The sequence below is a fragment of the Chiloscyllium punctatum genome, chromosome 12 (assembly GCF_047496795.1).
Source record: "Chiloscyllium punctatum isolate Juve2018m chromosome 12, sChiPun1.3, whole genome shotgun sequence".
In the NCBI taxonomy this organism is placed as follows: Eukaryota; Metazoa; Chordata; class Chondrichthyes; order Orectolobiformes; family Hemiscylliidae; genus Chiloscyllium; species Chiloscyllium punctatum.
In genome coordinates this window covers 80183298-80199564 of record NC_092750.1, presented here as the reverse complement: position 1 = coordinate 80199564, position 16267 = coordinate 80183298, and positions in this window count along the sequence as shown.

Sequence of the window (16267 nt, the reverse complement as noted above, 5' to 3'; positions counted from 1 at the left end):
TGCAGAAGGATACTGATGCTGAGCAATTGGGTGATAGGTTTAGACAGTGGATTTCGATCAGCTCACGCTTCGACGTCCGAAGGGCCTGTTCCTGCGCTGTAAATTTTCTGTGTTCTTTGTTCTTCTTTGTTCACTACTCTGCCAACTTCATCTCTCCCCCTCTGACTTATCACCTTCTCCCCGTCTCCATCCACCATTCGCTTTCCCAGCTACCTTGCACCCAACCCCAACCCCCTCCCATTTATCTCTCAGTCCCCACCCACAAGACTCATTCCTGATTAAAGACTTATGCCAGAACCGTCGATTCTCCCGCTGCTCGGATGCTGCCTGACCTGCGGTACTTTTCCAGCATGACACTATCATCATGAGGGCTCAGCTCAGGCTCTGTATCTGAGAGCGGAGAAGGCTGAGTGAGGAAGTGATTAAGGGGCACATTAAGGGGATCGGTATGTGTGATAGGAATGAACTTCTTATGGGAAGAGTTAACAACCAGGGATCTCCGTTAAACACAAGTGACAGGATGTTCAGAGGAGATTTAGGAAGAACGTTTTCACTCTGAGAGTATTGTATAATTGGAACTCACTGTTTGAACGTGTGGTAAAGCTATGAGTCATCAAAATATTTCAGGAGTATTTAGCCGAATAGTTTAGAAACTAGAGCACATATGGATAAGGACCAGTACTGGAAAATCGGGTGAAGATAAACAGATGTCTGATGAAAGATCCGAACACCGCACAGAAAATACAGAGCATGAAAGCATGGGAAGTTTAAAGGCATGGAAACTACGTGCAATCTGTTACAAGTGGTCTGAGGAATGCTACACGCGTCAAAAGGTCATTGGGCAGGATGGGGCCGCTGTGGCAGGATGGGATAAGAACAGTGGAATGCTCCTACACCAATTCCCAGAGTCAGACTGAGGCTGAAAGGTTACAATGGCAGGCTGAGATATAACAATTAGTCAAGTCAGACTCCCTACTAAATATCCTCATGGTAGGTTGGGACAAGTCGTGACAATAAATAGGAAGGGTATGACTTTAAATAATTAATTGATAGTAGAGTCAGCCTGCTTGAGACGCTTGTAGCAGGATATGACATTATATACATAATCAGCGGTTAGTTGAGTCAGCTTTGGACAGGAAAACATTGTGACAGATAGGGTAGCTGAATAACTAATCATGACAGGTTAGTCTGGGATGGAAGATCATTGTAGCACAGGTAGCAGTAGAATTCCTAATAGTGACAGTAGAATAATATTAAGTAGAATTAGATAAAATACATTGTGACAGAAGTAGAACAACAACGGAAACGAACACCATTGGTTTATTGTATAGTTGGAGTGAGGTAATTCTGACCAACACAGTTGGGCATTCTGATAAGCTAACTAAACATGATTAAAGAAAAGTGATGGAGTTAAATTCAGATTAATGCGAGGTGCTGCATTTTGAGAAAGCAAACCTTAGCAGGACTTATACACTTAATGGTAAGGTCCAGGTACTTAGCTCCTTGAAAGTGGAGTCGCAGGTGTCAAATCGCAGTCACTTACATGGCTGTTGTTCTTATAATTATTTCTTCTCTACATGTGTAGAAGTAACACAGTGAGTGATCAATTACAATTGGCAGACGTACATAAGGGGGCGTGTGAAATGCTGAAGTTGTGAGATCAGAGCAGTTTGTATTGACATACACCATTCACTGTTCGAATCTGATACTCAGGAATTCGATTTTGAGCGAAATTTGAGCAGGAAAGCTTACCACGTGATGTAAACCAGTTTGTGTGGTTACTCTGTTGTTTACCTCATTTGTGTGTTTTGCCTCATTGAGCATTTTGAAGTTGTCCCCCTATATAAAAGTTTCGTGCTTTTGCAAAATTATACAAAAGATGCAGTACAATAACACCCAAGGCTGATTCAGTCTACTTGTACAGATATTGACACCTGGAAACAGCACGATGCACTCTCCTCGAGTCTGGAAAATAATTTGCTCCATTCCCACTCTTATGGCTCTTTTCATTCAATCGACTTCTGTTCTTCACCGAATCCGATTCAGCAGACCTTGTCACTGAGTCATTTATTTGTGTGTTTTCAGATCATGTGATCAGAATATCACAGTGGAGGGCCCTGGGCCCATAACCCAGAAACCAGACCATACTCAGGGAACCGTACTCTGCTCTTGCTCATTTCATGAACACCAGGAAGAAATATCTAAGCTCTTAAATATTTACTCACCTGTTTTTCAGAAGCAAGATAAACAATTTCAGGTTTCTGCTTTTGTTGTCACACGGACCAAGATTGTAAATGCTGGAACCAGTTGAGACTCTCCGCTCACCCACGTCCATTTTCTCCTCAGAAAGTGTTAAGATGATGGTCTCAATCGGAATCTTCTAAGAAGAATAATCTTTTAATCCATTAATTTCTGGTTTATGGGCCCACCAGTCTCCCGCTGGGCCTCTGAGTTAGCGCTGACCACATCATTATCCCGCAGTCTTCAGCTTTTTGTAGCATGTACCTTCGAGGATGACATCAAACGATCTTCACTGTTAATGTGTGATAATCTACCAATGGAGACAGCTCAGTCCGCGGGGTTTGGGATAAACACCACCACCCCGCTTCTGCTACTTAGTTCATGTGACCAATGCCTTTCCACTTGGTCACCGTGCCCTACATCTGCATTGCATATAAATTGACAAATTTATAGTACTCTCTTGGATTGGTAATCAGGAGCGAGATTGTTTGAATTGTTGAAAAAGTAAGATAAACTGAGAAAATACAGGATATTAAATGGGGAACCGGAAGGGAAAGAGAGAACAGTGAATGATAGTGTTCTGACAAAATTTAAATATCATTGCTGAGGATTCAGGAAATGCTATCATTCACAAACATAGCTCAATGTGGAATGTAACTTTTGGTACAAGCAATGCAAGCAGATTGCAAAACCTTAGTCTGAAAATCTTAGTCTTTCTGCAACTGTTTTAGTTTTAATGAACACACACATGGGATTCAGTGCTGTAATGATCTCCTAAACTGTAGAAGGAAATCCTTGCCTTCGAGGATACGGGGGAAAGTTCACTGATTCATCCTTGCAATGGCAGGACTGTCCTCTGCAAGCATATGAGTACAATTATTAAATGATCCATGGAGTTTCGAAAACGAGTTGAAGGGAAAGTCTCCATTCACAAATTAATCATTCAGTAGAACCCAATACAAGGACACATGTAGTGATGGACAAAGTGGGCAAGAACACATAAATACGATACACAGTAGCTACGATAATTACTGTGTGAAAAGTATTGAATTCAGATCCGCGGTGGCCTTTGGTAATGATATTTACTGTCAAGGACTAGTCTGCACTGGAATATCTATAACCCTACTATGATGTATTTGAACTTCAGTTACCTTTAGAATTAGCTGAGACTCACTCAGGTCATGGAGATTGAGTGAAATCATATTTGAAAAGCAAAGAGTTCATCGTGTAACTGTGAAATCAGTCACCCTCAGTGTAATCCTTGACTTCATTCTCCACCAAAGACATGTGAAGAGTTTATAAAGGGCACAAACGCTGCTTCCTGGATAGCAAGATATTAGGAATCCCAGGGACAGGGTTTACTGAGACATAAAATCATCAGCAAGGATATAAATGGTTTCATCGGTATGATAGAGAATGAAGGAGTTTATTCACGAGATGTGGAATTGCTGCATCAGAAACACGCAAGCTTAAACGGAAACAAAAGAGATTTTCACATAATGTGAGGATTGAAGTGACTAAATCGGGGAAGCTCCCTCTTTCGAGTGAATCTACCAATTCAGTTAGGGCTTCAAAACGACTAGTGAATGATTAAGGAATGATTGGATGAGTGTTTCTTCCATTCAATAAAGTTATTGAAATCCTGGATGACTTTCCGGAAATAAAACGTAGATTTCTGATTTCAGAGTATTTTAAAAGACGCACGAACTAACATACAAGGAGGGAATTTACCATTGAAAGAAAGGAAAAGTGTGGGTGTGGATTAATATCGAATTTGTTTTTTTTCAGACACAAAGGCATTTCACGAACACGCACAGCTGAATAAGATTGAGTATAAAAAGTTCATGGATTGAAAGGTGCAGCGTATTATTCAAGGTGAAGCATTGAAAATGGGGCTGATGTCCTAAAATAACTGCAGACAGAAGTGACATCCAAATGAGTAGCAATTGAATCGTCACTTGGAGACGCAACACCTACTTTAAAGATTTGACCACATTCACATGATATCAGGTGTATTTCATGCTTTCTTATCTCCACCAAAAACTTTACTCTGTCTTTTTTTGTGTTTTTCAACAGCACACCACTTCATCGGAAAGATGCTCAGACTAAAATTGAATACAATATTCAGACGGTCCTATGGTACCAATCTTTTTTTTTGTTGATTATTACAATGACCTTTGCGAGTTTGCAACAAACAGCATAACATGAAACCAGCTCAACATCTACTTTCCCGGAATTTAACGCAGTGCACATTGGAAACGTCACCATCTGCTGAAAAATCACCTTCGGCTCTTTCTCCACACATGTCTCTTAACGTTTTAAATATTTGCAGTATGTTTGTTGATCAAGGAGTCATTATCCAGAAAAGGTCGTTATTCAATCCACAAAAACTGGTAGTTTCCCATAAACTTGGCTTTGCTCAATATCACCTTCCATCCTTACCCCTCGACCCGACGACAAATTGAAGCTGCTCCATGTGAAGCTCTAACCTAAATCTTCGGCACAGCACAGCCCACTATACTGGCACAGAGATACCATGCACTGGTCATCTGCAGCACTTTGAGAAACACATTAATGCTTACCTCCACATTCCTGGTTGTACCTTAACGGTTGGGAAACCGAGTTTCTCTGATTCCATGGCTGGTAACTGCGATTACACGATCATCTTCACCAATGGTTTTGACCCCGAGTGAGGCAAGTGATGAGCTTCTTATTGCAAAGATGGGTAGATTGATAAAATATACAACTTCAACATTTTCCTTCACTAACCCATGAGCTTTTTATTTTGTTTTTCAAATGTAGAAATCTTAAAATCTTCATCTTAAACACACTCAATGACAGGTCTCCATTGTGTCTCTGGCATCAAATTCCAAAGTGTAAACTCCCTCTGAATTCTTCCACCGCAGTCCGCTGTTTGGGATGTGTTCCTGTTTTGGGAAATGCACTTCCCCGTGTGTCACGTGCTGCTCCCAGTATACGCTCTGGCACTGCACTCATTTTCCTTCAGACACTTGCTCACTGTGTTGCTGTGATCATACAGTGACTTGGTGTCGCACGGCCCAGGAAAAGGTTTTTGCATTGTTGAGTTCAATTGTCAGTTTAGCCTTATTTCGGATTTTGAAATTGTCAGTTCTGTACACAAGTTGGTGTCAAAAATATCTGAACGGAAGTAAGGTGTTCCGAATAATGACATTGAGCACTATGCACTCACCTCCAGTCTGGAAAACAATTCCTCAGACAATTTTACACCTTCTGCTGTCACGGGCTCTTCATCTTGTTGACTTCAAATCGCCACAGAATTCAACAGACCTTGTTACATAGTCATTTCTTCAATTGTGTTCAAATCATTGCGAGCAGAGTATCACAGTGGGAGTGCGCTTCCCCATAACCCAGAGGTCAGTCCATACACTTGGAACTGCACTGCGCTAATTATCATTTCGCCAACACCACGGAGAAATATCTGCCGCGCTGCATAATATAAGCAACTCAAATACTCATAGGGTCACATACCACTAAGCATGTCTGACGATGTGACGGCGAGGTAAAGGTGGTGCACTACTAACCCATTATGTTCTACAGTAGGGTGTTCAAATCCCCCTATTACCGACGGTTTTTGTTGTTGCCATTTTTGGATGACCACAACTGACTTTTTGAAATTGGAACTCCAATGGTCAGTTTCTATGCATTACGCCATTATAAAATCTCAAAGAATAATTTGAGCCTTTTGGCGAAAGTGCATTGAAATGTGAATTTAATTGGGATAATGAAAAGGTACGCGTTTCTCTTTTCAAAGTCAAGTTGCTGTGAACTTTTATCATTTGAAAGAAATTCAGGAAAACGAAATAACGAGAGATGCGAAGTGCATGTTTATGCAATGCAATTCTTAATGAGTGTTTTGTCCGATGAAATCTGGAGCAGGTTGGGTGGAAGTGAATCATCTTGGTGAGAAGAGCACAGTGAGACAGCACAAAATAATGGAGATATTTCAAAAAGGGCAGGGGATGTGTGTAGGGGCACAGAGAACTGGCTGCAAATGCACAGTCGAGAATTGCCGTTGTGGGTGCCGTGCATGGGCATAGACAGACTTAAACATTGGTCTCGCCCTTTCCCCTTGGTCGTGGCATTGATGAATGATGGACATAAGATACAGATAAAGGCAATATGTGGTAAGCAAGGTCCCTCTCGTTATGCACACACTGCATGCATCACATTGAACTATGAACAACTGGAGAAGTCAGCATGTTAACTGCAGGGAATGAACCTAAACTGTGTTTCAATAACCGTAGATCAATGCAACATAAACTTAAAAATGATTTCATTATCTTTATACGCATGTCATTAACAGATGTTTCATTCTAATACCTGTGTGGTGGAAAGAAGAAGACACCACATTTCAAGGTGGATGACAACACTAGCAATTTTGTCTTGAAATTGAGATCTATTTGATAATTTCACACAGTGAACAAGTTCAATTTAAATAATACAAATCACGTTCCCTCACCTGGAATAAAAGTGTGATTTCATTACAAACATTGTCCTTGCTAAGTAGCAGTTACTCAACATGAAAAATAGGATGCAATTTTTATTGAACATACGTCAATTAGCACCATTATCTTACTTCGGATTGACTGCAGTATGCACATGCTAACTAACGTTTAAGAAAGAAAGTATTTCGGTGGTGATTAAGAATAAGATTAGGTTCTCATGATGTGGATATTCCACCAATGGTTCCAGTAGTAGAAATGGTCAGTGGGCAGTATTTCTACGATGATGTAGAGGTGTGTGTTCTTCCAGCGATAAGAGCTCCCACCTCATCTGGAGCAGCGTCTGCTGACATAGACCAGGGAGCTCAGTCTGGGAGTTCCAAGCACAACTGGACTAGTTTTTATTGACATGAAGCATCAGGGAGCATTGGGATATCAGACTGGTAGATCCAACCTCAACTGGACCGCTTCTATTGACATGGGGTAGGGAGCTTTGGGACACCAGACTGGGAGCTACAACGTCACCTAGAGCAGCTTCTATTGACATGGAGCAGCAAAGAGCAATGGAACGTCAGGTCGGGATCTCCAACCTAACCTGGAGCAGCTTGTATTTACATGGAAGAGGAGGGAATATTGGGACATTAGGCTGGGGAAAGGATATTCAACTATTTTAATCTGAAGTAAAATAGGTTTCAACACCTCAGATGTTAATTGATTTATGAAGAATCTGTCCCGGGATAATAATTAATTTTGTAGATATTAAAGACAAGTCCTGCAAATGTTCAACTCAGAAAAATACATTGCTACAGAGAGAAATGGGAATGATGTTTCAAGTCTTTGACTTCTTTTCTGGTCGACTCTGCATTGGATAACATCACCGGAATTACTTTTTCACTCATTTCATGTTATTCAGTTTTCTGCAAATACGGAAAGGTCATTAACGTAATATAAAGCTGAAAATTAATGGGAATATAAAATATTGTGATTAGGCTGGCGTTTACCTCTAATTATGGTGGAAACGGAGCAAAGTCAGTTGTAATTTCCTCGATCAGCAGTGACCTCACTAATTGGCTGATCAGATTGTGAATGGTAGTTTTTTTTTAAGGACAATTTGAAGTGAATCAACGATGTTGATTTTCTTTGTTCTTTGTTCACCTTGTGAATGTTACTGCTATTGGCTCATGTCCTTGTTTTCACCACAGCTCTGCAGCGTGTAAAATCTCAGCTGTGCAGCGGGCCAGTGGTACAACCATTCGTAAAGCTGGCTACTTATCAGTTGGTGTAGGTTCGACTTTTACTTGGCGCCGTCGCATTGTGGAGATTCATCACACATCCAAACTCATCTTTCTTGCTTCACTGAGATGGTGTATATTTGAAATTTTCATCTCTACGAACGAAAATGATTTCACTGTCTTCGATCAGTTAAACATTACCAAGAACAATCAGAGTTAAAGATTATACAATACCAGATTGTATCGAATAGGTGTATTTGGAAACACCAGTATTCTATACGCTGCTTCTTCATCAGGTGGTTGTCAACTGTGGGACTCTAACCTGGCTTTGTGTGATTAATAAATTTGTCCACCCCAGTCCAATACCAACACCTCCAAGTCATGGGTAATATCGACACCACGAACGGTTGGTTAAAGTCCAGATGATCTTCCAAAAGATCGCGCATGTTGACACACACATCAATTTTCTGAAGAAAGACACCCAGCTGATGAAGGAGCGGCTCTCCTAAAGCTAGTGTTTCCAAACAAACCTGCTGGACAATGCCCTGATGTTGTGTATTTTTTTTAACTTTGTCTCCCCAACTCAAACACTGGCAATTCCATATCATAGAGAACATCAGTCATGTCGCAGCGCTGTCAGAGAAGGCAATCCTGGAAAACCCCACACATTGTTCATAGGTACGTTTCGTTTTCAGAAACCAACCCACTCAATCGCTGAGACTCAGTTTTGACAGTTTTTTGAAACTCTTTCGAAGTGGAATCAGATGAGAATGATGAACTTTCCGACTGTGCAGGGAGAGGGAAGACACTTTTCCATTCTTTCAAGGGCTGGGGTATTGACTAATCTAAGATATTAAACAGATTCCTGGTAGAGCTGCTTTCTCTGCCTCAGAAACAAGAAGTCCTGATTTAGGAAGTCAAGAAGTTAAAAATCGCACAACACCAGGTCATAGTCCAACAGGTTTAATCGGAAGCATTAGTATTTGGAGGGCTGCTCCTTCATCAGGTGGTTGTGGACTACACACTTGTAAGATACAGAATTTATTGCAAAAGGTTACAGTGCGACGTAACTGAAATTTTACATTGAAAAATAACTTGATTGTTTGTTAAATCTTCCATTTGTTAGAATGACTACGTTCGGTTCACTTCTTTCTTATGTAAATCGCAAAACTTTCCTTTAATAGTTACATTCTCAGGTGAACTTTAACAATTAATGTCAACCCAGCTAATATGTTGAAGGTGTTAGTCCCTGTGTGCTGTGTCCGTGCCATAATGTTTAGACTGACGCTAATCCTAAAAAAAAACAACACGCTGCAGGCAAAGATGCTTTGAGGCATGATACATTGGTGAAACCGAGCAGAGGCTACAGAACGGATGAATGGCGACTGCACATCAATCAACAGGCAGGTATGCCCCTTCGCAGTTGGGGAGCACTTCAGTGGTCCAGGACATTCGTCCTCGGACCTTCGGGTGACCATCCTCCAAGGCGGACTTCGGAGCAAGCAGCAGCTGAATGTGCCTGAGCATAGGCTGATAGCTCAGTTCGGTACCCATGGTGATGGCCTCGACAGGGACCTTGGGCTCATGTCAATGTACAGGTGATCCCATTACTTATCTACACAAACAGACCCTCCTACACACACACACACACACACACACACGCATATATGTTTGTGGAGTGAATTTGCACTTGCAGAGTTACATCGTAATTTGCTCAAAAACTGCATGAATCCATGTAAGTCTCTGTTAACTCAATTTATAAAATTAGAATCATTCTAAACATTATGGAACAGACAGCAGCACACGGGGGCTGACACCAATTGTTAAAGTTCACCTGAGAATGTAACTTTAAAATAAAAAGTTTTGCGCTTTACATATGAAAGAAGTGAAGCTAAAATGGTCATTCTAACAGATCGGAGACTTAGCAAACATTCAAGGTAATTTTCAATATATAATTTCAGTTACATCACACTGTAAACTTGTGCTATAAAATCTGTGTCTTACAATTGTGTACTCCACAACCACCTGATGAATGAACAGTGGTCCAAAAGCTAGTATTTCCAATTTAGCCTGTTGGAATATAACCTGGTGTTGTGTTATTTTCAAATTTGCACACCCCAGTGCAAAACCTGCATCTCCAAGTCTTTCAATCCGAGGCACTCTGGTCACAGATCCAACCTTTGTGCATTCAACTTATTAAATCCTTGAAAAGAACTGAATGTTTCAGTAATGATCATTTTTGTAGCACTGAGTCAAAGCAGGCAAAGGCAACTGCTTTTAACGTTTATTCCCATTTGCATTCATCACCGATATGAAATTCTCACTGACTCTGACAGCACTGATACCTTTGCTGTTTTGTAATGTCAGGAATCCATGTTCAATTTCCGACTTTCATAAGGAACAAAAAATATTTTTTCCCTGACTGGAAATAAACATTGGGAAATAGCAGTGAGACAGCTGAATTTCAACACTTTCGCAACAAGGAAGACAGATGCAATGCTTGCAAATTTTCTTGGTAACTTTATTTTTACCTTATTGGTTCAGTTGAAAAATGACACTCATTGAGTTTTTTAAAACATGGCGAATGACCCTTCAGCCATTCAGCATCATCATCAGTCATCAAACATCTGGCTTGTAAACATTCAAGTCTTCAGTTAAATTGTTATTCAATTTCTTAAGGGCTTAAGTGGAACAAAAACATCTCTGTGAACTAACAGTTCTGAAAGACAAACTCTTTCTCAGAGCCGTTTGTCAGTTTTCCTCATGATGCTGCAGAAAATGTTTCTGTGCTCACATCTGAATTGGTGTTTTTCAGCTTCCTTTTTCTTTCTATTAAATGGTTTAGGTTCCAGTACAGATATAAGCTGCAGGTTGCGGAAGTCACGTGTTTGTGCTTTCACTGACACTCTGTCTCAGCAGGAGCTGCAGATCTTCCCCACGCTGATTCAGACAGCACTGTCCTTCCTGTGACATGTCCCATGGCGAATGGAAGGACAGGCATTAATAACCCGCACTTCGGAATGTAGCGACAGTTTTAAAACATTTGCACTGCCCCAGCGAGGAATTGAGCTCCTATCTCCCGCATAACATGCGGCGACACTAACAACTATATTACCGAGGACAACAGTTTCAAAGGAGACCCTTCAGCCCGTTGTATCTCCATTTGTCAAAATCAACTGCTTAACGACTCGAATCGTTTAGCTCATAGCCTTATAGGTATTGGCAGAACATATTCATATCTGAATATTACTTCAGGTTAAAAGGGTCCCTGCCTCTGTGACCCTTACAGACACATTGCTGCAAATTCCAAAACCTGCCGGCCTATAACGCTTTTCCACACATCTACTTAAAACTTTCAGTCTTTCTCATTACATTTGTGCCCCCCTGTGATCGATCTATCCGTCGATGGGAAACGTTACGTTCAGTCTACCTGATCCACACCCCTCATTATTTTGTATATCTGAACTATGCCTTCTCTGAAATGCCCCTGCACGGTGACAAACAACTCTGGTCTTACCTGTCTCTCTTCCTGACTGAATCTCTTCAGCCTCGACACTATCCAAGTGAATATCTCCTGCACCTTTCCCAGTGTGATCACATCCCTGGACTTATGCGAATTGCAGACAATTGTCTCGGTAGAGTCAAATGAACCTTTTTTTTAACATTTTGCACCAGCATGCGGTGCGTCTCTGCAGCATATATTGCCAAGCGGTCTGGAGTCACATGGAGTCCAGAGCAGTTAAGGACGGTTGATTCCTTCCATCAAGGCCTTCAGTGAAACAGATGGGATTTTCGGACAACGGATTTAGCGCATTCTTAATTGGAAGTATTTCTTGCATTTATATTCTATCGTCGTCGTGGCATGGTGAGAATCGAACCCGTCTCCGCAGAACGTGACCTGGCCTTTTGTGTGAACAATCCAGCGATAATACCAGTAGGCTATTGCAGAAAGCCGTCATGGCTGATCTTTTCCAATAGAGTCTCTTCTCCCCTATTATTCTCTGTGTCCACTTATTGAGCCTCACGCTCCAATGATCTCTGGTCCATGTCAGTAAAAGCTGCTAAAAGAGAATTGATTGCACAGCCACGATATCCAAACGGATCGAATGATTTGAAGGTGCCAATGAAAAGATTGAGGCATGGTCACCAAGTAACAGTGAGTGCAACGCCACAGACTGGACGGTATCAACGTGTAAGTGTATGTTAGATTGTGCAATGCCTCAGTCAACTGGGACGAGGGACAGGAAAGAGAGTTAGGGCGAGTGGGAGGAAGAGACATCTTCCAGAACTTTTGGGTTGAAATGCTGATACATGAAACACTGAATTATCAGAGAACGAAATTCGATGGAAAACAAATCATCACCTCGGAGATCATTATCATGGAAAAAGGAGTTATTTCTTACCGTATTTCAGCAAAAGTAAAATTTTGAGAGAACTGACCGCTATGAAGTGGATTTGGTACGAAGTCGCGGCAATCACAACGCAGAAAACAAAATACTAAATGGTTACAGCACTCCACAGACCACGCTTGTAAACTGCAGCCAGTATGGTAGCAAAGGAAATGTCAGGAAGAATATACAATATCAGGACTTAATGATAGGCATGTGGGAACTGAGAATGGGCTGAGTCTTTAACTTTAACGTCCCCAGAGTCTGTGGAGAATCCATGAATGAGAGTGTTGGAGAATGGGATTTATGAAACTCTCCAAACTCATGGGACAGTACAGGATACGCTTCAATAGCATTATAGTTTAACATCGCCTACTTCATCACTTTGCCCACACAAGGCAATACCAACTGCTGCACGCAATCACACTTCATTCAAGTTCTCGACTGAAGCAGGCATGAAGATCCAATTGGAAGTTGGGATGGAATGACGGGAGAGTGGCGCGTGTATTTCCGAGGTTGGGACTGCTCCTGGTCAAAAACGAGGTGGAAGGGAATACTTGCCCCCATTTATAATATTATAGCCATAAGCAGTACATGTTGTTGGCGCAACCAACTGGTGTATCTAAAGCTTGTTGAACATTTAACTTTGGGGTGACAATGTTCGAAATTTCATTTTCCTATTTGGATCAGTGTTCTTGACATTGGCAGTAGCAGCTGCTTATGCTTGCATCAGCTCAGGATCAGTTTCTTCTTCCCAGTAAATACTGCAACCTGGAGAAGGTTGTGTTGTGGTTATATAATAAATGAGTCATCCTTGGGGACTCACACACGAAACTGATAATGTTAAAGTTCGACGAATAAAACCTGAAATGAAAGACTGACCTCAGGAACAGAGAACATGCCTTTAATTTCCTGCAATCCCATCCATGCATGACCCGTATGCAGGGGTGCTACCATCTTTACCCAATCCTGCCTACTTGTGATTCCAGGTGCAGAACAACATAGCTGACCCTTAATCCGAGAATGTCGACGCTGTAGGTACGCTGGACATTCGGCCCATTCCAGTCGACACCATCCCTCCGAAGCACATCCTATCAGACCCACACTCCATACCGATTCCGTTCCCCTTCATTTCCCATGGCTGATCCAAGTAACCTGCACACCTTCAGACTGTGGGAGGAAACTCACACAATCAAAGAGAGAATGTGCAAACTGCACACAGTCACACAAGACTGGGATCGAATCCATGTCTCTCGTGCAGAGAGGCAGCAGCGAATCAGAATGAACAACAAATGCTGTCCTGACCAGCGACATCCACACGCTGTTGGTATATCAGGAAGAATAAAAACACGTTCACAAATGGACAAAGGGACTTACGTCTGCGTGGGCATGATTTGAGCCAATCATTCATCCTGGGTAGATACAAGGACACCGATATCACAGAGAAACCAGCGCAATGCGGGATTCAATTACCTATTGCAGTAGAAACTCATTTACTCAGTCAAACTGGGGACAGTCTGTTCAACAGTCCCGTGTGTTGGGAGGGCTCAATGAGCAATAAAAACTCCAGAGTAACCAGCAAGATTACATATCCCAGAAGGAGATCAATTAAACTGTCAACGCTGCTGTTAATTCCAACCAGCTGCCGGTTTCATAGCGTCAAAGTCATAGACTCACGCAGCATGAAAACAGGCCTTTCACTCCTACCAGCTCATACTGAACATAATGCCAAACTAAACGAGTCGCAACTGACGGCTCTTGTAATTGCTGAGTGTTAATAATGCCCTTGTAATAATATTACTGCATTGTTAATATGAATGTCCAGATATACTTCTATGGACACCGGTTCAAATCCTGGCATGGCAAATGCTGGAATTTTATTACAATAAATATCTCGAGTTGAAGAGTCTAATGATGATGTTGGATCAGTTGTTGTAAATCTGATTCACTAATGCCTGATAGGGAAGGAAACTGCCATACTTATCTGGTCTGGTTTCTGGCTCCAGATTCATAATATCGTGGTTGATCCTGAACTCCCCTCTGGGCAATAAATAATGGACTAGGCATAAATGAATAGCTTTTTTCTAATCACACGGAAACTTTCCAATGCATTTATCGATCCAAATATCCTGTAAATATTGTAAATGTACTTTCATTCATCACTGCCTCAGGAAGTGAATTGCACACATAAACCATCCTCTGTTAAAAACAGCCTCACATGTCTTATTTTAAATATCCCTCTTTTCATCTGAAACATTTACCCTCTCGTCTTGAAGTGTCACTGCTTGGAGAAAAGACAGTTAAAGTTAATTCTATTCGAACACTCAATAATTTATAAATTTCTATCAGGTCGCCTTTCAAACTCCGGTTCTCGTGTGAAAATATTCTCAGCCTATCCAGCCTTTCATTGTAACTCAAACCTTCCCCACTACCAATATGCTGATACACGTCTTCTAAACCTACTCCAGCTGAATAATGTCCTTGCTATTACTGGGCGATAAGAACTGGGCACAGTACTCCAGAAGAGGCCTCACACAATGCCCTATTCCATTCAACATGACGTACCAACTCCGACGCTCAAAGGACTGTGCAACGCAGGCAGGATGACAATTTTTTATTAACCATTCTGTCTATATGTGAAGCAAACTAAAAAGAAATATTTAACTGCATCCCTGGCCTCCGTTTTCCACAACATTATGCAACGCCCTAGCACTAATTGTATAAACCCTTCTCTTATTTGATGAGGCAAAACGCAATACCTTTCATTTATCCAGATTGAACTCCATGTAAAATATTTCAGCCCAAAGACGCATTGGATTAAGATCCTTCTGGAAACTTAGATCACCTTCTTTACAGTCTCCAATTCTGGTGTCCTCTACAAGCTTATGAACCATGGCTTCTATGAGTTCGATTGTTTTCTCATACAGGTCAATGATTTATACTTATTTGTCGTGGCCATAATTTCGCAGTTTGCAAATCAGGTAACAATTAGTCATGTCGTTAACCATGAGGAAGAAAGCCATAGACTGCAGGGAAATTGGAAACAATTGGCAAGAAAATGTGCTGAAAGGAGTTCAATCCAGGGAAGTGGGTGATAATGAATTTGGGGAGGAACAATGATAAATGTGTGAATACTGAGTGGTTTAAAGTAATAAAAGAGAAATTGGAGTAGACATTCAACAATCTTTGAAGATGATTGGACAAGGGATCAAGTGGTCTCAAGGGGTTGGAGATACTTTCTGTTCTTGACCGCAGGTGGGAATATAAAAGCAGGGAAACTTTAGCAAAGGCCTATTCAATGGCCTATTCAAGATCAATGAACAGGCGAACCAGTTGGACGGAAGTGCGTACTGCAGGTGCTGGAAATCAGAATCTAGATTGGAGGGGTGCTGAAGAAGCACAGCAGGTCAGGCACCATCCGAGTTGCAGAAAAAAAATAACGTTTCAGGAAAAAGCCCTTCATCAGGAATAAAGCTGGGAGCCTCGAGGGTGGAGAGATAAACGGGAGGATGGGTCTGGGAAGAATTTAGCTGAGAGTGCAAGAGGTGGATGGAGATGGGGTAAAAGGTGATAGGTCGGAGAAGAGGGTGGAGCGGATAGGTACGAAGGAAGACAGACAGGTGGGACAGGTCAGTAGGATGGTGCCAAGTTAGAAAGTTGGAACTCGGATAAGGTGGGTGTGGGGAGATGAGGAAACTGGTGATGACCAAGTTGATGCCCTGGTGTTGAAAGGTCCCGAGGTGGAAGATCTGGCGTCCAGTGGTGAGGGAATGTCCGTGGAGGAGACCCAGGAACTGCATGTCCTTGGGAGAGTCGGTGGGGGGGATGGTAGTTGATGTTTTTGGTCATGGGGCATTGGGATTGAATGTTGAAGGTGCCCTGGAAATGTTCTCTGAAGCGCTCTGCGAGAAGGTGTCTGTTG